This window comes from Callithrix jacchus, chromosome 1, assembly GCF_049354715.1.
Source record: "Callithrix jacchus isolate 240 chromosome 1, calJac240_pri, whole genome shotgun sequence".
In the NCBI taxonomy this organism is placed as follows: Eukaryota; Metazoa; Chordata; class Mammalia; order Primates; family Cebidae; genus Callithrix; species Callithrix jacchus.
In genome coordinates this window covers 180643517-180668846 of record NC_133502.1, presented here as the reverse complement: position 1 = coordinate 180668846, position 25330 = coordinate 180643517, and the positions used below count along the sequence as shown (strand labels likewise).

At 45.2% G+C, this 25330-nt stretch overlaps 1 protein-coding gene across 9 annotated transcripts in view; it reads left to right on the top strand.

The window, feature by feature from the left end:
- The window catches only part of MED27 (mediator complex subunit 27), a 218023-nt gene that overhangs the window by 6238 nt on the left and 186455 nt on the right, over nucleotides 1–25330 (top strand). The window contains exon 3 of one of the 9 annotated variants that reach the window (XR_013527236.1): nucleotides 60–205. The exons of the other annotated variants lie outside the window; for them this stretch is intronic. The gene's annotated coding sequence lies outside the window, so the exon portion shown is untranslated. The remainder of the gene's footprint in view (nucleotides 1–59; nucleotides 206–25330) is intronic. 9 annotated transcript variants of the gene reach the window in all.

Sequence of the window (25330 nt, the reverse complement as noted above, 5' to 3'; positions counted from 1 at the left end):
CGAGGTGCTGTTGCTACCTTTTATTTTATTTTTTTTTCACGTTTGATTTTTTATTACAGAAAGACAACTTTCTATTCCAAGAATATTCCACTGGAAAGTCTGAAGACATTTCCTCCATCCTGCCCTTCTGAACTGTTCTTAACAGAAGCCAGTTGCTTAATGACTAAGTTACTGCAAAGTTCACCTCTCACATCCATCTCTGAAGGTGCTCTTTTCTGTTTTTGCATCTTGGAACTAACAGGGTTGGAATTTGCAACGGAGAGTCTTTCCTTTATGGACTCTGTCCTCTTTAAAGGGTAAACTATAAGCCCCAGGGGAGAGGTACCATGTCCATCTTGTTCCTTGCTGGGAGTCCCCAGCACCTAGCAAGGCGCCTGGTACACAGTAAGCATTCAGTTATGATTCACTGAGTGAATGAAAGAATAAATGAATCGAACCTTTTTCTGTTGAATTTTTAATTTATAAACCCTTTTGTGGTTTGCGTGCTTGTATTTTTGATGAAGTCAATGAGGGCATTTCCATTTTCAGCTATTACTGAGAAAGCCAGTTGTGCTGCTTGCAGATGAGAGGAAATTTGGAGATCTTATGATGGAAGCTAGGGCTGGGGGTGATTTGGAAGGCCAGGGTGAGGTCAGTGGGTAAACTGATGATAAGCTCTTTGAGGGCTGAGTGCAGCCGTTTTAGCCACATCATCTGTCACCTAGTGTGCCCTTCTAATGGGACTTGGTAGAAGTTTTTTGGAGTTGCCTGAGTTGGGCTAATTTAAGCTGCTGCCCCTGATGGCAGGTGTTCTGTGGCAGCTGTCATTTTGGCAGCAATGTGAAAACTGTCTGGGAAGAGGAGAATCAACTCTACCAGCCTCTTAGGGATTATCCCATTTTGTGAGTTACCTATAACCAATTTCTGTTAGTGTTTTCCTTCCCACCAGGCCCATCCTGACTCATTCTTCTCTCCGTATAGCGAGATGTTCAGGGAATATAGATTCATTCAGATTATAATAGGAAAGAAAATCACCTAAATGCCCCTCAAAGCTTCATCATCATGACTTTAGGATAGACACCCTTCTGGATTATCCTTTTATTAGCAAAGGTGTTTCTTCACCCCAATTTAACCTGTGTAGCACCCCACCACTCTAAATGAACTTGCTAGCATAGATTTGGCTGTAGTATAGACTGCCTTGGTTAGCCTTGAACCCTACAGCCTCCTCCTCCCTCTCCACCTCCAAACCCTGGATACCTTGGGAGCCATTATGAAAAGAACAACCAAGCAGAGAAAACAATGAAATCCAGCCAGTCTCCTGGATAGCTAGATATATGGTAGGATACAGAAGTCAAGTAAGGTAGACCAGAAATATAAAAACTTAGCTGTGAGTTCTGGAGTCAGACTACCTGAGTTCTGATCCACCTCTGTGCTTGAGCTCCTAATCTTTGATACAAGGGAAAAAAATCTTTTTGAGTATCAGTTTCTTCATGTATAAAATGGGGATAATCATAGTGTTTTTATCATAGGGTTGAAGCGAAGATTGAAATAATGCATATAAAATGTCTTAGGGTAACTCACACATAGTAAGTGCTAAATAAACAGTAGTTATAATGACCAGGAATAGTGATCGCACATGTGCGTACTCATTTATGGAATATATGTTACTCATGCATATGTACCATTGTGGAATGTGTGTTACTTGCATACATGTGTACTCATGGAGCATGTATTATGCTTATGTGTGTGTGTGCTCGTTTATGGTGCATATGTTACTGCTATGCCTGTGTACTGATAGCGTACATGTTATTCATATGCATGTATACTCAGCTATGGGGCGTGTATTACTCGTGCCTGTGTGCTTGTTCATGGGACATGTTTTATGCATATGTGTGTGTGCTTGTTCATGGGATGCATGTTACTCGTATGTGTGTATGCTTTATGGGGCATGCGTTACTTGTATGTATATGTGCTTGTTCATGGTGCACGTGTTATATGTATGTGTCTGTGCTTGTTCATGGGGTGCATATTACTCGTTTGTATGTATGCTTGTTTATGGGGCATGCGTTACTTGTATGTGTGTGTGCTCATTTATGAAGTGGCAGTGTTGCTCAGTGGGTAAGAGCGTAGGCTCCAGAGCCTGACCACTCTGGTTCACATGCTGTGTTACCTAACAGCTGTGAGGCTAACCTCTCTGTTCAGTGCTGTATTCTCAAAGATGAGAATGATAATTGTACCCACCTCAGAAAGGTGTTATGAGGACTAAGTGAGGTGATACAAGTAAAGCACTTAACCTAGCAGAGTCAGTACTCTGTGGTGGCTGGTATTATTGTCTTAAAACAATGCTGAAGACGGATTCCAGGCAGTGCTGGCCCATGTTCCAGTGGCTTCTGCTCCGTCACCAGGCCTCCCACACCTGACTTGGGTATTCTGAAGTTCTTCCCGTTGGAGATTATGTTGGATAATCAGCATCTTTTCCACTGAGACAGCAGTTCACACGTTAATATGAATTAGTGTGTGGGGGGCAGTTCTTTCCTCACAGAATCTGGGGGTGGAGGTGAGGGACTGGGGGTTTCATGGGGGGTGTGGGAATCGAGGGGCAGTAAAGGCATGCTGAGGGTCCTGCGGCAAAACCACAGGAGCAGTGAGAGGACTGTTAGAAGGGCATGTTCTATCTGCCCTGGGCAGACATTTGTGCACACCAAAGGGGGCTCTTCTCACCTGGGGGCTCACTGAGAGCTAGGAAATCAGATCTGTTTTGTAGTCCTCTCACCTGTTGGGAAAAGTGTTGTGGGCCAGTCTGGGATTTTTAGCCTTTTCTTGAGACAGGGTCTTGCTCTGTTGCCCAGGCTGGAGTACAGTGGCACAATCATGGCTCACTGCAGCTTTGGCCTTCTGGGTACAAGCAATCCTCCTGCATCTGTCCCCTACCCCAAGTAGCAGAGACTACAATCATGCACACCCATGCCCAGCTAATTTTTAATTTTTTTGTAGAGATGGGGTCTATGTTGCCCAAGCTGGTTTCAAACTCCTAGGTTCAAGTGGTCCTCCTGTCTTGGCCTCCCTAAGTGCTGGGATTACAGTCATGAGCCACCATGCTTGACAAGCCTTGCTTCTTTAGGAAGATATCTGAATACAAAGGCCAATTTAGAACATTTGGATTCTCTCCAGGTTGTAAATTGGGTACTTGTTATCAGCAGGGCTCTGGAGTCAGACTTTATTGTGTTTGAGTCCTCATCCCCCTTTTCCCAGCTTTCTTTTTGTTTTGAGATGGAGTTTCACTCTTGTTGCCCAGGCTGGAGTGCAATTGCATGATCTTGGCTCACTGCAAGCTCCGCTTCCAGGGCTCAAGTGATTCTCTTGCTTCAGCCTCCTGAGTAGCTGGGATTACAGGCACCCTCCACCACACCTGGCTATTTTTGTATTTTTAGCAGAGATGACGTTTCACCATATTGACCAGGCTGGTCTCGAACTCTTGACCTTTGGTGATCTGCCTGCCTTGGCCTCCTGAAATGCTGGGATTACAGGCTTGAGCCACCGTGTCCAGACTTTCCTAGCTTTCTAATTTGGGGTGAGTGGCAGAACCTGCCTTTGCCTCAGCCTCCTTATCAGTTAAATGTGAATAATGGCAACTTCCACCTTCCGAGGCTGTTGTGGGGACTAAGGCGTTGATCACATGAGGGACCTAGGCCGGTGCCTAGTGTGGCATGCTTGCACCGAGTGTCCATTCTTCTTGCTCATTTTAATATGAATAGCAGAGCTGCACCTGGCCTTGTGTAGTCAGGAGAACTCTGGATGGAGCATTCTGGAAACCACTGTTCAGTCTCAGCCATCCACTGCCCTGCTGTGTGGCCTCATGACAGTGGCTTTTCTCCCCTAGGTTCCAGCTTCCTTGTCAGTAGGATGAAGGGCTGGGCTGGATGATCTCTTCATTCCCTTCCAGCTCTGCCTTGGAGAGGTTCATTGGAGTCATCAGTGCATTTCTGTGGTCATGGAAACAAAAGCAAAATCCGAGGAATGGAGAGTATCTCCACCTCTTCAGCTCTAGTCCAGTAATGTTTCTGAAGTACACACAGCCTTTGTGTATGCTCCAGAGCATCTCAGAATATCCAAGAGTGGAGCAGCAGCCCCCAGGGACTTCAGTGGAAAATTACCTTGCAAAGGTTCTGCAGACAGCGTTAGCCTCTTGTAACACACACGGGTAAATGTTACTGAAAATCAAGTGATGCCCCTATAATTCTAAGCGATTTCTATCCCAAGGCTTTGGCCCAATTCCATGTCTTTATGTTCTACTTATTAGATGTGGTTTCTGAAAATAGTCACTTTATTGTTACCTGGAATCAGGTTTGTGACTCCCTAATTCTTTTCTATAAAAGAGCAGGAACTGTCCTTCGAGGCCTCACCGGCTTGCCCTGGGGAGGCTGCAGAGGCTGCTGGGCATGTGTCAGTGCCCCCTGAGAGTCACAGCCATAGGGACTCATACTGATTCCCTGCTTGACTCTCCTCCATCAGCCTTTTCTGGGATTATCAGGTTTGTGTGTTGTCCCGAGCCTCCTGGAGATTGTAACAAAAGCCTACACAGGGTATTTTCTCTTCTCTTCCAGGAAGGTTAATTGGAAAGGAAATTGTCTCTTGTCATTTGTCCTTATGCAAAATTGCACGTTGGTGGTGGGAAGGAAGCATATCATTGTTTGTACAGAAGCTTCCCGTTTTCTTGTCTTCTCTCTCCATGGAGGTTTGGGTCAGGAGAAGGCCGCTGGGTTATTAGTGCTTCTCTCCCTTTTCTGGGCCGTCTCATCTGTTCTGTGGCTTCACTTGCCGGCCACACATAATGACATCTAACCTCATCACCAGGCTGGCTCTCTCCTCTGACATCCAGACCCACATATCAAAGGGCCCAGCTGGACAGCTGCGTTTGGAGACTCACAGGCCTCAGACTGAAGTAGTCCAGAACCAAAATCCTCACCCCCACCACTAACCTGCTTCTCGTGGTGGGATGCTTTAGCCAGCCTTGTGCCCAGATCCCTGGGTGTCATCCGCTGCGTCTGCCTGTCCCTCAAACGCTGACAGATCTATTGATTCTCTCTCTTCACAGCCTCTCAGCTCTTTCCTTGGCATCTTGACTGCTGCCACCGCCTCTCCCCAGGCCTCCATTATTGCTCAGGGCAATGCTGCAGCCTCCCCACTGGGTTCTGGCCTGTAGTCTACCCTTTCTAATCTATTTTCCACTCTGCAGCTCTCGAGGGATCTTTAAAACGTAGAGATCTGATTTTGTCACTCTTCGGTGATTTCCTCCATCCCTCTTAGGATGAATTCCAGCTCCCTTGCTGGCACTTGGAGGCCTTCTAGTAATAGTACACGGGAGCCTGAGTAGCCTCAGTTACCTCTTCGGTAAAATGCCACAAATAGTCCCGCCTCTTAGGGTAGCAGTGAGGAGGACGTGAATACTGCATGTGAGTGTGTGGACAGGGGAGTCTCTGTGCACAGCCTGTGCACTGCCGGCAGCCCCAGCGCAGGCCTGTTGTTGTCATGGTTTGGTACCAGCATGTTCCTCTAGCTTGTTCCCTCCCTCCCTTCTTGGGGGCAGAAGAAACCCTTTTTATTATGAAAACTTTTCATTATGCAGAATTTCAGTATAGACAAAAGTGAATCATATAATGAAACTCTCTACACCCAGCTTCAACCATTAAGAACATTTTGCCAATCTTGGTTCATGGATTTCCCCACATCTCCCCACACGTGCTTGCTTTTTTAATGGGGGGCGGGGACTGGAGTACACATGTGAAAGCAGAGCCCAGACGTCCTGTCATTTTGTCTGTGGAGACTTTAGCGCCCAGCTTCCTTCCTTCTCACTTTCCCTGCTTTTCTTCTTTTTGCTGCTCCTAGTCTACAGAATGAATTGCTGTTCACCAAGGGCCCATCATCTCTTTGTTGTGGGGCCTTTGCACGTGTTCCTCCTCCTCCTTTCTTTCTATGGAAAACGCTTCCTCATTCAGGTCTCAATTTTTACTGCCTCTGGGAAGCAAGCCTTTGAGATGCATCCAAATTAGGTGTCCCCTGTGTTGACCCCATGATTACCTGTTAACTCGTCTGTTTTCCCTGCAAGATGAAGCGTTGTCCTGTATTAGCACTGAGACTTTGGGCAAGTTCCCTAACACCTGCTGGACTGTGAAATGGGCATGGCGCTGATCTCACAGGGCTGTTCTTAGTGTCTAACTGGAAAATGTATATAAAGTTTCTAGTTCAGGGTTGGACACACAGTGGCATTTAATACGTGGTGATTATTGGTATTAATGATTTCTGAGTGTGCAATGAAACAGTATTTGAATGGAGTTACACTGGAGCCTCCGACTCTCTTCCTTTGTCATTTTTAGATTGTGGTTTCTTTTCCTTCTGAATCTGCTTCCGTTTGCATCACCTTAACTTTTTCAGATTCTGGTTGTGGCTATTGTCAGGTGCAGGAGCATAGAGAGGCAGGAGGCCTGGGAGTGAGTGCCAGAAGACTTCCTCTGCAATTCTTTGGCTGCTATGTGCTTTTATTTTTATTATTATGTTTTTCTTCATTTTCTTTTTGGCAATAAAAGATTCCAGACTACACTCTGTGCTAATCTGAGGGATCCTTTAGGCTGGCTCAGGACTTCTGGCCTGTGTGCGGGAGGGGAGCTGGGGCATCTGTTTTGCCTCCTGCTCACTGCATTTTTCTCTGGCTTCTGGAACTAGCTCTCTGCATTTCTTTTCTGCAGTCACTTACTTGTTTTGGGAGGCACCAGCTCACCACAGTTTCTTGGGCTTGGTGAGGCTTGCTGCTGGGGCCAGTTCCTGGCCAGGGTCTGGCTCAGCTTCTGCTTTTCCTAGCTGATTTCTCCAGGTGAATGGAACTCCCTAAGACCCTCACTTCACACTGAGGACAATTTGCTCATCTAGTACTTGCTGGCAAGTCAAGAACTTTGTTGTCTTCCCCTTTGTCCCATTGCCAAACTTGTTTGGATTGTGGTTTCTAGACAAGTTTGAAGTCTCCCCCATCCTCATCTGTGGCCGCTCTGCGAGATGCACCCTGGGTCAGCTGCAGGGATCCTGGAGAGGTCAGCTGTGCCCTGGTCCTTGCTCATGCCTCTGCCTGGAATGCCTTGTGCCTTTGTGAATGCATTTTCTTCTCCAGCCCTGACCAAGTATCTCTTCAGTGAAGACCAAGCTTAGCTCAGCCTGCTTTGCCCCACAGCCTCTGGGTAGTCATGTTGACCACACTGCAGCTACCTGCTCTCTGGGTCTGGCCCTGTTCTCCAGTGTGGCGACTGGTGTCATCTTGGAATGCCTGGCACTGTGTACAGAGCAGGCATGCAGTAATCGAGCACCACCTCCACCATCTTTCCAAGCACACTCCAGGGACCATACCTCCTTTCACTAAGTGTTAGGGGACCTTGGTGACCAGGTTGGGCATCACATCTCATATGATAGGGAGTGACTTGTCCAAGGCCATACTGCTAGCCCTCTAACTGGACCAGCAATAAAAGGCAGCTATAAAAGGGAATGTCAGTAGAATGTCTAGAAAAGCAGAGAGGGTTCTTCTACCATCAAGGCCCATTAAGATACTGCCTTTTCTCCTGGGTAACTCCATCGGTGAAGCAGGAGCAGTGATTCATCCACATGATATACCAAAGGGAATCACTGGGGACAGGTGTGCTCCATGGACAGCCATGTGGGACCCAGCCCGGGCATGGACATAGCTTAGGGGAATTGTCTTGACCTGTAGGAGGAAGGCAGCTGCAGGCCTCTTAGATTCTGGAGCAGCAGGCATCCTTGTCTGCTTTAAGCTCTAGATATGGTAAGTTGGGATCTTAGCAACTCACTGGCATCTTTGCGGGATGTTCATGAAAGAGAAAGGTCCTGCCCGAGAGCCCTTTACTGGGGTGGGAGGGGCACCAAAGAATGGCTGTGTTGACAGGTACCACCCCAGTACCTTTTTGTTTGTTTTAAACAGGAATTACACTTAGTCGCTCATTGGGTTCATGAGATGAGACGGCCGCCGCTCTTCTCCTTTCCCTGTTTGCTTGTGTCTGTGTGTTGTAGCGTTGGAGGGTTACGGTAGACCACTTGGTATTTTTAGTCAGCAGGCTACTGATTATTGGTTACTGATCAGTAGTTCCCACCACTGCACATTCTGGTCTTGGCTCTCTCCTGATGCCTTTATATGCGTTGCACTTTGAAGGGTGAGAATCTAGATTTTTGAATGTGTGTATGCATTCACCTGTGAGAAAATGGTTGCATTTGCTACCAATGTGCTAATTCTTAATCATTTCCAACTGTGTTTTTGGGTACTGTGCTTTTTGCTAGGAAATATCCAGTACATCCATTCAATACACATTTATCGAGCACCTCCTATATTCTAGAACATACAGGTGCTGTTCTAGACACAGCGAATGAAACCAGTAAGTTCCTACCTTCCTTGGTCAACAGAGGAGAAAAGCATCCAAAGCATCTGGTTTTAGTAATAATTTCTGGCCCTACTGCTTTTCTTCTTTTTTCCCTTAATTGGTGGCCTTAAATGCCTCAGCTTACCAGTCCTTACTGTCAGAAAGAAACGTGACAGAGTGCTGGGTGACTTAAATTGGTGAATGTAACTTATCTAGAGCAGTGCCTGAACATGAAGGTAATTTTGTCTTGCTATCCCAGTGTCTTAAATATCACCCAGTTTTTATTAGCATGGTGCATTTTAATTTTGCTCCATACTTAATGCAAATGCAAATGCCAACTGATATACTGTTTTCTGGCTTATTTGCCCTTAGTATGGCACCAGTTTCCCTTTATCCTGTTCTAGCGTAAGGCTGTGCTTGCTCTAAGGGATTCCCACTGATTGGAAGAGAACACTATATATCTTATATTTGTGGTCCATGGAGGAAAAGCAACCACTCAGTCAGCTCTAGGGTTCCATGAACCTCAGACCTTACTCAGTTGGTCTGTTTCTACCATGAGATAGCTTTCTGTGTTCTTTGTGGTACATATTGGTGACTCTGTAGCAAGGCAACTATACATTTGTTATTCTCTATACTTCGGGCTGGGTCTGTTTACATTTTCTCTAGATCCCTGCAGGCCGATTTTGCCCGCATGTGAGACCAGCCTTATTCCCCTACTTCAGCAGCTCCTCTGGGCATGTTGGCTTCCTGGATGCTCTGTATTCTCTTGTTGTGTCTGACCACCCACCTGCTCTTCATCCAGTCATCCAATCATCCAATCATAGCAAGATTTATCTACCTTGCCATTTAAAATCACACTTGATATTCAGCCTGTTTCCCAGAATGGAATTCAAAATACTACATCATCTATTTTGCTTGTGATGGGAATTGGAATCACCCAAGTTTCAAGATAGACTGAATTCTTGATGTCTTAGCAGAAAATGACTAAGTGACCATTGAAGGGTTTTGTTTAGTGACAAGGTGGAAGTGCATTTTCCTTTCAGTGTCTCCATGGTAGTTTCTGTGTGCTATAGATCCTCTCTAAGTTTGCACTTCACCTGTGAAAGGGGTTTGAAGATACTTCTTTTTCTGGGTGGTGAATGCACCTAGCTTGGGCTGGCACATAGTAGGTGCCCAGTAGGTCTTAGTTTTTCTCCCATCACCCCAAGCTCCCATCCGCCATTCCCCCTGCCCCTGAACACTGAACTGGAGCTGTAGAGGCCTTCCTGCCTAGCTAGATTACCTTCAGACTTGGTTTGGATCACATACATGCCAGCTCTAAATGCCTTTAAAATGTTGAAGAAACTAGCAGAGGATTATGGAGGCCAACATTCCCCTATCCCTTGTTTTTCACAGTCTAAAACAGAACAGTCCGTGTTAATTTTAATTGCTTGGATGAGCTCAAACATTGAGATTTTAATGCATTTTCACAGTAGCTCAGACAGCATAACCACATTATCCTGCTGGCAGTTGGTTGGAATCCTCGGCCAAAACGTTGTACTTGGGGACCTCAGCTATAAAGCCAGAATGTGGTAATTTCCTTGCGAGATGTCTTATGGGGAATGTTGCTTTTCCTGTTGAGACTTCCTCCAGATAGTGAAATGTTGTCCTTCTCAATCACATAGTGATGTGTACGTATTGCTTTCAAGGAAGGTTTCAAGGCTGTTGGCTAGCTAAGGAGGTTTCTGGGGGAGCTGCTTTATTTTTATGAGTTGCAAAATGGAGAAGGCCTCTTGTAGGCCTCCCATAAGCAACCCAGATAGGAACATTGTCACTATCTGCAGCCTGGTGTGCTCTGGAAGGCGCTTCCCAGTGACTGCATCACCCTTCTGTTCTTGCTCCTCAGATGATACTAATGCGTATTTGCTGCTAACTGAATGAGCGAATACTCCCACCCTATTCAGGCCACCTTCTGTCACTAGGACACTTGCAAAAGCTTCCTCACTGACGGCCCTGCCTTATACCTAGTCCTTTTCCCACCTAGTCAGAGTGACTTTTCAAAATGCAAGTTTGATCACATAACTGTCTTGCTGAAAATGTATTGATGGCTGGGTGCAGTGGCTCACACTTGTAATCCCAGCCCTTTGGGAAGCTGATACTGAGGATAGCTTGAGCCTAGGGGTTCAAGACCAATCTGGGCAACATAGTGAGACTCCGTATTTATAAAAAAAAATGAAAAAAATCAGCCAGGTGTGGTAGTAGGTGATAATCCTAAGTCCCAGCTACTTAGGAGGCTGAGGTGGGAGGATCACTTGAGCCCAGGAGTTCAAGGCTGTAGTGAGCTGTGATCACCCAACTTTACTCCAGCCTGAGTGACAGAGTGAGACCCTAACTCTTAAAAAAAATGTTGATGACTCCTTCTTGTGCTTAGGATAAAGATAGACTCCATAATGTAGCTTGTTATGGTCCAGGTCTGGCTCCCATAGCACCCAACTCTGGTATTTAGTTACCTTGAGCCACCATACTCGACCTGCTGGCCCATGCTACTGCCTGAGCTGTTGCTGTGTTCAAATGGCCCCACCTTACTTTATGCATGGCGAATACTTTTTTGTTTTTCTATATTTGTTACTTTAGAGTCTTTTCTTTATTTTTTGAGATGAAGTCTTGCTCTTTCATCTAGGCTGGAGTGCAGTGGTGCAATCTCAGCTCACTGCAGCCTCCGCCTCCTGGGTTCAAGTGATTCTCCTGCCTCAGCCTCCTGAGTAGCAAGGATTACAGGCAAGCACCATCACGCCCGGCTAATTTTGTATTTTTCAATAGAGACAGGGTTTCACCATGTTGGCCAGGATGGTCTCAAACTCCTGACCTCAGGCGATCTGCCCACCTCAGCCTCCCATAGTGCTGGGATTACGGGTGTGAGCCACCGCACTGGGCTTACTTGAGAGTCTTTTTTAACTCCCCAAGTTGGGGTGAGGCAGGCCTCCTGTGTGCTTCCACAGGCCACCTGCCCCCTCCAATGTTGCCCACATCATGGCGTGATTCATGCTGGACTGTAAGTACTGATTGCCTGGACAGGGGCCTGGGGCCAGATTGGCCTGTTCCCTGTTGTATTTCCAACATCTAGGAGGTCTATCAGAAGAAAACAAACTAACAAAACACTTTTAGTTAGATGAGTAGCTTATCTTTGAAGACAATATGATAACTTTACTTGAGCATAGTTTTGAGATGAGGTAAGGCGTAGGTAGGATTCTAGGCCCCACTTTACTGGAGGTTGGAGGGAGATGGCTGCTAACCACTGTATCTCTGGAGCACACAGCTGCTGTGATGTCTGTGTTGGGTTTATACATTCCACTCACAGCTTGGCGTGCTGAACGAGCATGCACATTAAGGCTGGTTTTTTTTTTTTTTAAACTAGTTTGGGGATACAAACAGAAGGTAAATTATCCTGATTATTTTGAGGCAGTTACAAAAAGGGCAAAGAAAGGATACAGTGAAAGTCGTAGAAACACCTGATGTTTATTTTAGCCCTTTACAGTTTCTGAAGCATGGACATGCCTGTCATCACATCAAGCCAGGAGCAGCTGCGAGGAATGGCGTGAAAGCCTGGGCTCTGGGGCCTGGTGGGTGGCCTGGGTGCAGCCCTGCTGCTGCCCTTTAGTGACTAGTGATGTTGTTCACCTCACTCCTGTTTTCTGATCTGTAAAATGAGTTTGATGGCAGGAGTGATTTGTAAACAAGGCATTATTAATAACATGTTTAGACCCTTCTTAAAATATAACAACTCTTATAGTGATTAACATGTTATGCTCTATAAAAGTTTATTATAGACCATTCAAGCTAAAACAATATAGTCTGAAAGGATGCCACATCCACTTCCCTTACAAACTACTACCAGTGTCAGTATAAAAAGCAAGATCTTACAACCGAAATCAAAAGGTCTAAAGTATGGTTATTTTTATGCCTTAGCATCACCTCCAATTCTAACTGTGCTGGGAGAGAAGGACCCTCCCATAGCTACTCCTCAGCCCATAAGGGGTGGGACCTGCAGTATGTGCTGTGAATTAGGGACCATTGGTCCTTTTATCTCTGACTTCCTTTTCGTTTGGAGAACTTATTTCTGAAGTTAAGGTTCAGCCTCCGTCCCTCAAGGTTTCACCCATATCCTTTTGCCACCCCCGCTTCTGTCCTAAAGTGTCCTTTAGTGTTGGAGAAATGGTTGTAAATGCAGAAAGGCTCTTGTATCAGTCCATTAGTTGCTGAAGAAAGAGCTACTTGTAGGGTGACAGGAGATGAAAAGAAAGGTAAAACTTGTAGATACTGTCCTCTGAAAGAAAAAAGGGAGTTATTTTTGGTTTGTTTTTGAGATGGACTCTTGCTCTGTCACCCAGGCTGGAGTGCAGTGGCGTGATCTAGACTCAATGCAACCTCTGCTTCCCGGGTTCAAGTGCTTTCCTGCCTCAGCCTCCTAAGTAGCTGAGATTACAGGCACACCACTCCTGGCTACTTTTTGTATTTTTAGTAGAGTTGGGGTCTCGCCATGTTGGCCAGGCTGATCTTGAACTCCTGACCTTCAGTGATCTGCGCATCCCAGCCTCCTAGTATGCTGGATTATAGGCGTGAGCCACCACACCCAGCTGGGAAAATGTTTTAAAACACTATTCAAAAACTGAATGGTTGGTAGGGACCATAAATCATTTTATTATAAAGACACATGCACACGTGTGTTCATTGCAGCACTGTTTACAATAGCAAAGACCTGGAACCAACCCAAATGCCCATCAACAATAGACTGGACAAGGAAAATGTGGCACATATACACCGTGGAATACTATGCAGCCATAAAAAATGATGAGTTAGTGTCCTTTGTAGGGACATGGATGAATCTGGAAACCATCATTCTCAGCAAACTGATACAAGAACAGAAAATCAAACACCGCATGTTTTCACTCATAGGCGGGTGTTGAACAATGAGAATACATGGACACAGGGAGGGGAGCATCATACACTGGGGTCTGTTGGGGGGGACTAGGGGAGGGACAGTGGGAGGTAGGGAGGATGGGGAGGGATAACATGGGGAGAAATGCCAGATATAGGTGATGGGGTGATGGAGGCAGCAAACCACATTGCCATGTATGTACCTATGCAACAATCCTGCACGATCTACACATGTACCCCAGAACCTAAAATACAATTAAAAAAAAATATATATATATATATATTAAAAAAAAAAAGAATTTCCTGTAGAAGCTTGGAAAGGGTGGCCCTCGAAGGAAGCTTCTGTAGAAATGGAGCCATCATGTGGGACTGTGCAGTGGTCGCGGTTGGGTGGAGGGGGAGCAGTAACTTTTGCTGTCCCTGTACACATTTGCCCAACTGATGAGAAAGGCCTTTGTGAGTTGGCCTACATCAAGTGTGCCTTATGACAGATATCTGTATCTTAACGATATCCATGGAACTGGCAGCCAAAGAGATAAAGCTTGTGTCTACAGCCTTTTGTCAACACCCATCTTCTTCTGGCTGTGTCTGTCTGCCAGTGGTGATGTGTCTGCATTTCAACAAGATGATGTGTCACTGCCTCCCCCAAACCTAGGGGCCTACCCACTTCCTCATTCTCCCATTAATCTCTACACATGGGGGTCATACTTATGCTAGTCACTGAAGAAATGGGAACTGAATTTTTGTTAATTTGTTCGTGTTTTTCTACCTTGAAATCGACTTCCAGCAGCATTAGGTAACTAGGTAAGTCCACACGCTGCGGTTTCTTCACTGAGTGTCCTTGGGGAGGTTGCTTGACTTCCCCTGAGTCTCAGTTTCTACATTTTTAAATGGAGAGAATAATGGTTCTTACCTTCTAGGGTGTCTGTGAAGACTCAGTGAGCTAACCCTGGTAAAGAACTTAGCTCAGGGCTCCCTCAGTGTTAGCTCTGAAGGGTATGATAATGAAATTTATTAGTGAGCATTGGCACTAAATATATTGACAATCATCTGAGCTGCGATTCGGACTGGTAATACCAAGTAAGGAAGTTGAGGACAGTCGTGTGTTCCTGTAACACATCTCAGCAGACAGGGATCTTAAGCTGGGTTTTGGGCAAGGCGCATTAATGGATGCTTTCCTGAGGATTTATTTCCAGCCGTGATGTACAAATGGCTGTGGGTGTTGAGGCTGTAATGGATCTTGTGTTTAAGGCTTCCACTGTCACGGCTCAGCAGAGCCCTCCCTTGGCCCGCCCCTCAGATTGCTGCCTCTGGCTCCGAGCATGACTGCATCTCTCGGCCCCATCACCTGCCAGCTCCGAGCTGGTGGCTGTGAGGCACAGCCTTGGCATTGCTGGCAGCTTGGTCTTCGGAGAAGCTAGGCATTAGAGCTTGCCAACACAATTTGTACTTTGATTAATTTATTTAATCTAACTATCTTGTGTCAACCTGAGAGGATCATTATGCACAAATTACTGTTGAAACTTGAAGCTGGCCTCCCTTTCACTAAGCCCCAGGCTGGTCTGTAGCACTCCACCGAAGTCTTTCTGAGGGGGATTCTGTTCCTCTTGCCTTCTCTGAGATAGCAGATTTTCTCCAAAGTTCGAGTTAGAAGCTTTTAAGAAAGGGCGAGTACTTGTTTGGATTCTGGTGCCGTAAGTTGTGCCTCACTTGCAGAGAACTGTCCCCTTTTATCTTTGCATGTGAGTTAAATTTCATTTTTCCTCTAAGTAGTGCGGGTCTGTAGCCGACTGCTGCTGCTGCTGCTGCTTTCAAGTCAAGTGGATTTTCAGAATGGATCCTGAGTGGGCTTAAAACTTCCTTTAGGGATGGGAAGGAGGTGTGCAAGGGGGGAAGGGTGACACCAAATCGCTTCTGTTTTATTGAATGTAAGGTGGCATAAAGTGTAAGATGCTTCATTCTTCTTTGTAGCACTGAGAAAGATAAAGCACTGCCATAGGTAATTTTCGGACACTGTGATCATAAGATGCATCATCATTTCAGGTTTAGAATAAGTGCAATGTGATATGTTGATAATGGGGCTGGTTATAAAATCCTTAGCTTTTGATACAGTTTCACTAAAGTTGTAGAGATGTGGATTTGGAGGGCCCAGACATTTGTGTCATCCAGTGACCTTCACATGACCTTCTATCATAGTCCGTTCTCACACTCCTATGAAGAAATACCTGAGACTAGGTAATTTATGAAGAGAAGAGGTTTAATTGACTCACAGTTTCACATGGCTGGGAAAGCCTCAAGAAACTTATATTCACAGTGGAAGGGGGAGCAAACACATCCTTCTTCACATGGTGGCACGAGAGAGAAGTGCTGAGCAAAGGGGGAAAAGCCCCTTATAATACCATCAGATCTTGTAAGAGCAAACTCACTGTCATGAGAACGGCATGAGGATAACCACCCCACGATTCACTTACTTCCCACTGGATCCCTCCCACAACACGTGGGGATTATGGGAACTACAATTCAAGATGAGATTTGGGTGGGACACAGCCAAACTGTGCCACCTTCCAAGTTGCTAAAAAAAAAAAAAAGTAATATACCTATCTCTCTGTGAGGTAGGAAGAGGGAGACCAGTATCCCTAGATCATGCACAAAAAGATTGGGAAAATCATGTCATATCGTGCTTTTTATGCATGACCTTCAGATGAAAACATTTTACATGTTTTCACTCAGCTTAAAGTTTTTACTTTAAAATTGGCAGCCAAGCCTCATATAATTCTTAATGTTAAAAAAGTAGGATTATCGGCCGGGCGCGGTGGCTCACGCCTATAATCCCAGCACTTTGGGAGGCCGAGACGGGCGGATCACGAGGTCAAGAGATCCAGACCATCCTGGCCAACATGGTGAAACCCCATCGCTACTAAAAATACAAAAAAATTAGCTGGGCGTGGTGGTGCGCGCCTGTAGTTCCAGCTACTCGGGAGGCTGAGGCAGGAGACTTGCTTGAACCTGGGAGGCGGAGGTTGCAGTGAGCCAAGATCGCACCATTGCACTCCAGCTTGGCATCTGGTGATGGAGTGAGACTCTGTCTCAAAAAAAACAAAAAACAAAAAAAATAGGATTATCACTTGACAATTCTTCGTTGAGGATAGAACATTCCACTGTGCTAATTTATTTTATTTTTTGGAGATGAGGTTTTACTATATTTCCCAGGTTAGATTCAAACTCCTGGGCTCCAGTGGTCCCCCCCACCTCATTCTCCCAAGTAACTGGGATTGTTGGCACATGTCACGGCACCCGGCTCTGTTCACTGGGCGCCACAGTCCTGATGGCTCCTTTGTTGTCATCAGGGAGGGCTGAGGAAGTAGAGGGAGCATTGACAATTTGGGAGTCTTGAAGAAAGATAAACTCAGGAGGTCTTTTCAGTTTCATGAGTAATGTTTGGGAGCTCACCTGTTAGGAAATCCAAGGCACAGGCAGAATTTTCTAGTCACTCCCTAGGTGAGTATCTGGGAACCTGAATCAATTGCCATCACATCCGCTTATATTTATCCTAGAGCAAATGAAGTTTAAAGAGGTCCCACTAAGTTTTTCCTGATTGTTGCAGTCTGGAAACTAGCTGCAGATGCAAGAGAATATTTGAACACCATCTGGATGTGACCTGTAGTCCATGCAGCCCAGCTCTGTTCCCTCTTGAAGGCACAACAGTCACTGGCGTCCCTTTGCTGGTGCTGTCTCCTATGTGATTCCCCCATAGAAATAACTGGCTCACAGCAGACCACAGCCCAGATTCCATTTGTTATCTCATTTGGTCCCCAGTGACTTGTGAATCTAGACTAGATTGGTTTGCTAGATGAGAACGCTAAGGCTCAGGGAGGACACATACCTTGCCTGAAACCAAACAGCTCTGGTTGGCCAGCGCTGTAGATCATCCTGTTTGGTGGGACTGGCTGAGGATTACCTCGTGTGGTACGCTTCTGCCTTTGTCTAGCCTCTTGTGATTAAAAGGAAAAGATTCACTTGAGTTCATGTGAGCAAAAAGGAGGTATTATTTGGGTGTTTTGTGGAAGCAGAGGGCAAACAATATTGCATGGGCCTGGCACCAAGGGCTAGAGCAACTCCTCTGGGAGTCTTGGTTCTGTGGGACCCCATGGTCCCTTGTCTCTGCTTCCTCCTCAGTCTCTATCAGGCTTTGCTGTCTGCAGATGGGTGTACTTGTCAGGGCATGATGGCCTCATGGCCTCTGAGTTTACATGACCTCAGCATTGGTGAGCCATATGAGCTAAATGAAGAATCTTTAGTTCCATTTTTTGAGAGAAAATCTGGAGCCAGCTGTTTGTTCCGGTCCACTGAATGTGTCCATGGAGTTGGGGTGGACAGTTCTCAGAGACAGGGGTTCTGCTGACCTAGACCTGAGCCATCCTCTGCGAGGTGTGAGTCCTCTGTCATGGTGTCCATACCTTCCCTCATCTGTGAAAGTCAGGAAGCTGCTTTTCTCAAATAACTCATACAGGTCGAGTATCCCTTTTTCAAAATGCTGGGACCAGAGGCTTTTCAGATTTTGCATATTTGCGTTACACTTACCAGTTGAGTATCCTGAATCCAAAAATCTGAAATCCAAAATGTTCCAATGTTCATTTCCTTTGAATATTATGTGGGTGCTAAAAAAATTTTGGATTTTGGATTTTGAGATTTGGGATGCTCAACTTGTACCTGCTTGGGAGTTGGTGGTCTTTTCACCCAGTGATTCTCATTTTCTCGTCGGGTGGTGGTGGGGGCTGGCTACTGTGTCGTTATTTACTAGGGCATCAGCCTTATACATGTGAAGTTTGCCGCTGCTTTTCCCTGCCATGACTGCATCAGCTAGAACTCTGCTGAGATTTAGAAAGAGGATTAATCTTTGTATTCCTTGCGTGAGCAGTGTCTGTTGTAGAACTAATAATGAGGTCTAAAAAATGCTAGTGTTTGTCCTACTTAATGAAGTCACCATAACGAAGGCATGAAATAAGCAATATGCCACAGTTATTTTGGTGGAAATGTGAGCAAATGTTATGCCTGTTATATTTGAGGATAAAATTGCAGTTTTAGGTGCACTGCAGTATGACATGATGACTAAGCACACAAGCCCTGTCTGATGATGCCAAGTTCAGACCCTGCTTTTGCCACTGCCTTCCTGGCTATCCTAGGGGCAAATTAATCTCCTTTTGCTTCCTAATCTGAAAAATGGGCCTGAGCATGGTGGCTGCCTCTGTGGGGTGTTAGAAGGCGTCGATGAATTAAATCCCCTGAAGTACTTAAAGTGGCGTCTGGCACATCATAGGACTCAGTAAATGGCCCCTTTTCTTAGCGTGGTTAATCATTACAATTGGACTGCGGTGAAAGTTTGACTGAAATGAGGCTTTTGTGTTATCTGTAGATTTAATGGTCTCGGCTGCTCTCTTGGTTCCAGTGAATGGATGGATAATGGGGAGTCCTCTCAATACTGCTATTAGTCCAGATGCTTTGCCTGTCCTCACGTTCTGTCTTAGAGGCGGCTTATCAGTGCTATGAGTGAGTATAAGGCATCTTAATAGCAGATTTCATTTGTGGTTTGCAGTATGAGTTGACCCACATCTAAATCTTCCTTGATCTAATCGTCTTTGCTATCCCGTTTGATCTTGTAAATATTAATTTAGTCTGGTTGTTCATGTGGTTTTCAATGGTCCCAAGGTTAATTACTGTGTTTTGTTTATAAAGTACTCATAGACGGCTAGGCCCGTTGTGGAGGACTTACAAAAGCTCCATCTGGGTTTAGGGCTACAGTCTTGCAATCAAACTTGGTGAGCGTTAATGAAAAAGAATTTCCAGTTCCTTATAGATTTGGTTTGGGAGATCCCTTGTTTTAGGCAATACTGGGGCATAACTATTCTGTACCTTTTCCTATTTCTTGACAGAAATGAGTAATACCTAATCCTATCTCTGAGAATGCTGGGGAGCATTTAGGAAATGTTTCTTGAGGGCCCACTATGTGTAGGGCTATATGCTCAACTGAAGTCCCTGCCTTCACAGCACTTCCAGGGCAGTGAGGGGGATGGCAAGGAAGCAGATCCACCGGGTACAGGGCAGGAGGGAGCAGCGAGGCTGGGAAGGTCAATGGTCAAGGCTTCTGAGAGGCTTGAGGAGGAGGCAGCACTGGTGAGGGTGCCCTAAAGAGCACCAGGGAGAGCACTGGCCTGCCCCAAAGAGTGTCTGCTTCTGGCAGGCAGACATGGAGGGGTAGGGAGGAGGGCAGGAGAATATTCCAGGTAGAAAGGACAGTTTGAACAAAGGGAAACAAAACAAAACAACTAGGTTCCTAAATTTCTTAATCTAAGAAATTAGATTTGCAGGTGTGTTAGGCTGTTCTTGGGTTGCTATAAGAAATACCCCAGGCTGGGTAATTTATAAAGAAAAGAAATAATGGGGCATGATGGCTCATGTCTGTAACCTTAGCACTTTGGGAGGCCAAGGCCAGTGGATCTCTTGACCCCAGGAGTTTGAGACCTGGCAACATGGCAAAACTGCATCTCCAAGTGAGCCGAGTGTGGTCATGCACCTGTAGTCCCAGCTGCTTGGAAGGTGGGAGAATGGTTTGAGCCCAGGAAATGGAAATTGCAGTGTGTGGAGATCCTGCCACTGCAACCCAGCCTGGGTAATAGCATGGGAATCCCACCACCGCACTCCAGCCTGGATAACAGGGAGGAAATCCCATCACTGCACTCCAGCCTGAGTAACAGCAGGAAATCCTACCACTGCATCCAGCCTGGGTAACAGTGCAGGAATCCCACCACGGCACAGCAGCCTGTGTAATAGAGTGAGACACTGTCTCAAGGAAAGGAAAGGAGAGGAGGGGAGGGGAGATGAGGGGAGGGGCACCTCAGTCTTGTTCATCGGGATTCTTCTGATTTTAATGTCATAGTGACATATTTTCTGGGATCAGGGCAGTGCTCGCCAGTAGACCTTTATGGGATGATGGAAATGTTCTATATCCACATTATCCCACGTGATAGACACTAGCCACATGTAACTGTTGAGCGCTTGAAATGTGGCTAGTGTTGCCAAGGAAATAGGTTTTTTATTTTACTTAATTTTAATTAAATTTAAATTAAATAGTCATCTGTGGCCAGTGGGTACTATGTTGGACAACAGAGATCTGGAGGCTGGAAGGAGCCTTGGGCTGTGTAGATCAGTGCCTAACCCCCTTTTTTACTTCCCTGTACATATTTGCAGTTTTTATGTCTAGCTAAGAAGGGGCGGGGATGGGATAGGGCTTTGAAAACCATCGGCTCCAGTGATGGGGTGAGAAAGCAGAGCCTCTGAGACAGGGAGCCTCGGACTCTGTGGCCAAGACAAGCCCTCTTTTCCCCCAACGTAGTTAGATTTGAGAACAAAGTACATTTGGCATTTGGGTTAATCCTTCCAGAAATCCATGTACCAGCTAGCTGCAATTCTACCCCTTTCTTTCCCACTCTGGAAAGCTTACTGGAATGCAAATGAGTGGCAGAAATGTTATTAGGGATAACCTTGAATCTGATCTAATTTATCAGTAAATAATTGACAATCTCATGTACTTTAGCTGTTATCGGGAACGTGTTATTTGGGACGCATCTCGTAATTGATTACAAAAACTGCTGTGTCTTGACACTTCATTTGAAAAAGGATGGATTAATTAGAACATTCGCCGCAGCATGTGGGGGTGAATGTGCAGTTGTATAGGTGTGTGTTGAGCCTAGGGTTTCCTGGACAAGTAATGATTGGAGAAACATGAATAAGGCCATCATGGAGTCTTTTCAGTCATCCAGTAGTTACTGAGTGCCACTCAAATGCCGAGATGTTGACAACATAGCAATGAAAAATGCAAAGTCTCTCAGCCCTCACCCTCCTTCATGGAGCTTACATTCTGCCAGGGAGACAAGACTATAAAAGTAACGACAGGTAGTAATAAATCATGCAGCATAAGGGCTACGGAAACACTGGAGTGAGTCCCTTTGATGGGGTTGTGGGCAGGCCTGTGTGAAGAGCAGAGTCTGAGCAGGGGCCTGCATGTGGTGCCTAGAGAGAGGCTTCCAGCAGAAGAAACTCTAAGTCCAGCCTTGGAGAGTCTCTGGAAGGCATTCTGCTGCAGTTGAAGCTGTTAGTATTTCTTGCTGCCACAAAAGATGCTCTTGCTATCTATAATTCATTAATTTCCCACTCTTTTCCCTGTGAACATAATTGGGCCTGGACCCTGTCTTTTACAGAGCGACTATCTTGGTTGGGCATCTTCAGCCAAAATCAGGTTGTTGATTGCCACCTGTGGTGGGCTGACTTCCCATAGGCTGTGTCAGCATCTTCAGTGGTGATCCCGTGGGCAAGCATCCTCCTTAGCCCGGCACCCGGACTGCCCCTCATCCCCCATCTGAGGCCCTGCATGTTGCCTTCCTTAGTCAGACTGTTCCACTTTCTGTCTATGGAATGAAGCTTGTACTTTTCAGGTTGCCCTTTTGTTCATGTGGGGCTTCTTTTCTGAAACACACTTCTCCTCAGTTCTTCCCTGATCCTTCCCATCCTTGAAGGCCTGCTTACCATCCCTTCTCCTGGGACACTTGCCCACACCCACCTGGCTGTGGTGGCCAGAACCCTTATTTCCTGATTTGTGGTGGAGGATTATTTGTATTACATCACTAGCAGTGCCCTGATATTTGTTGAGTTGGTAATAAATATGATCAGGATCATCCCACAGGGTAAGACATGTTTTATTTCTCCAATTTCTTGGCCTTGAACTCAAGGACTCTTTATAGTGTTAGGTTTGAGCAAAAAACGAAAAACCAAAAATTTAATTTAAAATAGTGTAAAACATACAGAGACACACTCCAATTCTGGATTCTTTAGAAGAAAGTTTACCTTTTTCTGGGTTTCTTTGGATTTCCTCCGTTTCTCTTTGGCAGTGTTTTCAGTTTCCTCCTATTTCTGAGAACTGAGTATGTACAGGTCAGGATGATGTGGGGTTCTGGGAGCCAGTCTCGCGGACAGTTGGTGGGCCAGAGATTAAGTGCGCAGCTGCGGAGTGCTCACATTGCTTTGTTTTGTTCTCAGCCCAGAAGGTTGGACTGTCCTGTCCAGGCCCAAGTTCTCTATGATTCTCTATGCTAGTTTCCTGGCTGGGTTGACTGTACCCTGCTGGACATTCACGAGACCTTGCTAGCCTGTCCCTTAGAGCTGGGAGGAGAGTGTGGCATCCGTGCCAGCTGTCTTCCTGCTCCCGGTCTGCTGCCTACCCACTGGGCTCTAGAATGACCACTACTGCTGCTCTCCCTCTGGCTCCAGTTCGAGCACATGCTTGCAGAAGCTCATCTCAGGAATATTGAAGTTTTTCCTTGATTTTCCCACAGTCTGCAGAGCCTGATTTAGGGCCGCACCAGGATTAAGTGAGATTACCAGCTTCTTCTCTCCATCTCTCTTGTGTATCTTTTATGAATGTGGCCTAATAACTATTGATATCAAGTTCATCCCTCCAGAAGCCAAGACCGACCTTTAGTGTCCTGCTGAGGTTGCAGTTTTCTGATGTGTTTTTCTTGCAAGTAAAATCAATGGAGATAAATCTCAGTAACTTTTCCTGCACAATGAGGTGGTTAGGCTCTCCTGCCATGCTGGGCTCCTCCCTCTACGCTATGCGCTCTCTCGTCTTGTGCAAGGTTGTTTCACCAAAATTGATTGGTTGCTCCACTACTCTTAAAGGTCACGCTTAATCACATTTCAGGAAGATTGAAGAAGATTCCAAATTGCCCAAGTTCCGTAGTTGACTTTGTGTTCTCCTTTGGTGCTATTTGCTTTTAACAGCACATCTCTAATTTACTAAGCAGTTATACCTGTGCTTAAAGGGCAAAAACACAGGGTGCATTTCTTATCCTGAAAATTGGTCACAGCCACTTGTCTGTGGTTTAGAAATGGTCTGTTTTGCCCATGGAAGCCCTAACATGAATGGCATGACACCCCAGCATGCTGCCAGAGCCCTACCCGCCACCCCTGTGACGCAGGTGTCGGATGAAGGACGGGCTGTGGCCACAGAGTGGGTTTGGCTTATCCAAGAGTTGATGAACCAAGCTGACAGGTCCAGAGGGGCTCTGCTGTCGGCCTTTCATGTTAAGCATGGGGCTGTAGAACAGATGGAAGGGAAGGGGCCTCCTTGACAGTTTGGGAGGGTGGGGACCTTTAAGTGACGATGAATCAAAAGAACAGTTTAGTTACTAGTGGCGTTCTGTGTGACAGCTTGACATTCTGTAATTGTCCACAGAGACCAAACTACTTTGGAATGGTGTTCTTGCAAATGTGTCATATTAATTTTTTTCCCTGATAAGGAGGAATGGTCTGATTGGAAAGTTCTAATTTCACATTATTTATTAACTATCAGCTGTAGGAATGGTTTTCCTCTCCATAGTGGTTGACTGGAGGCCTGGAAGCGAGCAATCGAGGTTCCTGCATTCAAGAAACATTTTTTTTTTCCATTCCTGAGAGAAAAATTTTGATTGGAAAATCCATAGCATGACTTATTATCCTAAGAGATAATGTCAAGGATGTTTACAAGATAGAAGAAAAATTATTATTTTGTAGGGGATGGTTAATTATTGTTTTCAGAGTAATATGTGCTCATTATCCCAACTTGAAAAACAGAAAAGCAGAAAGAAGAAAAAAGTTATCTATAATCTCACCACCTAACCCATTTATGCCTGAGGTTGTAGTTTTTTGTATTTTTGCAATCAAACCTTGGCAATGACCTTGAGCAGTAGGATTATAAATAACTCCCACATGCTTAGTGTTCCAATAATGGAACACTAGGCATAAATAGGTTTTAAACCATCAGTATTTTTATACCTCCTTCTAGCCTTTTTTTCTAGGTAAATGTTTTCATTTTTAGCTTTGTTTTGTGTTCATTCTTTATATGCAATGAAAACTAACCTCACCCTGTTTCCCACTACAGCCTATGAATTTTTTATGATATTATATGATAATGTTATATAGTATTCAGAAAATTTGGATTTTGAAAGCTGTATAATATTGTATTCAGGGCATGTACCATAATTTCCCATGCCATTTTATTGTTGGAAATTTTGTTTACCACTGATACAAATATTGATGGCATAAATATCCTTTGCTTAAGAGTGTTTCCTAAATATAGAGTCTTGGAAGAATTATTGGGTCAAAGAGTATGGATTTTTTTTTTCTTCAGGATTTGGACAAGCTTTATTACAAAACCGTAGGTCACCATCTAAACCGCTCTAAAGTGCCAAGTAGACTAAGACATGTGTATGTGTCTGTCGCCAAGCAGTTTGGCCTTAAACTTTAAGGTTGCCTGTATATGGATGGTTCTTTTCTGCCACTTTGCAGATGGGTCCCCAGCTGTATTTGGTACTCTTCCTCAGGTTTATTGATCTCTTATGTCCTTTACTCTTACTCCTCCTCCCCTCATCTCACGCTCTGCATCTAACTGTCTTTGTCACTCAACACATGTTCACATTCTACCTGGTTATTTTCTCTCTGGGTAATACTGAACCAAGGTGCAAAGCTGTAAAGGCAGAGAGATCCTTGATGCAAGTACAATCTTAAAGATATATATATATATATATATATATATATATCTTTTACATACATGTCTTTAAGATTGCGTGTATATACACACACATACTCACACATGCTCTCTAGGGTGAATCCTATGCATGTGCAGTTTCAGGATGAAGCCAGGAGTTCATCAACTTTATGAGGTTACTTTTCCAAATGCCTCTTTTTCTGTAATGTCTCTTATACTTTTCTGGAGGCTCTCCTTTTGGTTCTTAGGCTGGAAAACTGGGGCTTTATTTGCCCTGCGCTGCTGGGTACTTTCACAGTTGCATTTGGGACAAAACAGTAGCAGGGCAGAGAGAATAAAAGCAAGGGTTGTATGTGTGTGTTTGTGCATGTGTGTGGGGGACAGATTCCTTCACTCTCTTGGGACTACTGCTCCTTTGATTGGGAAGGAAGTGTCCCCACCCTCAACA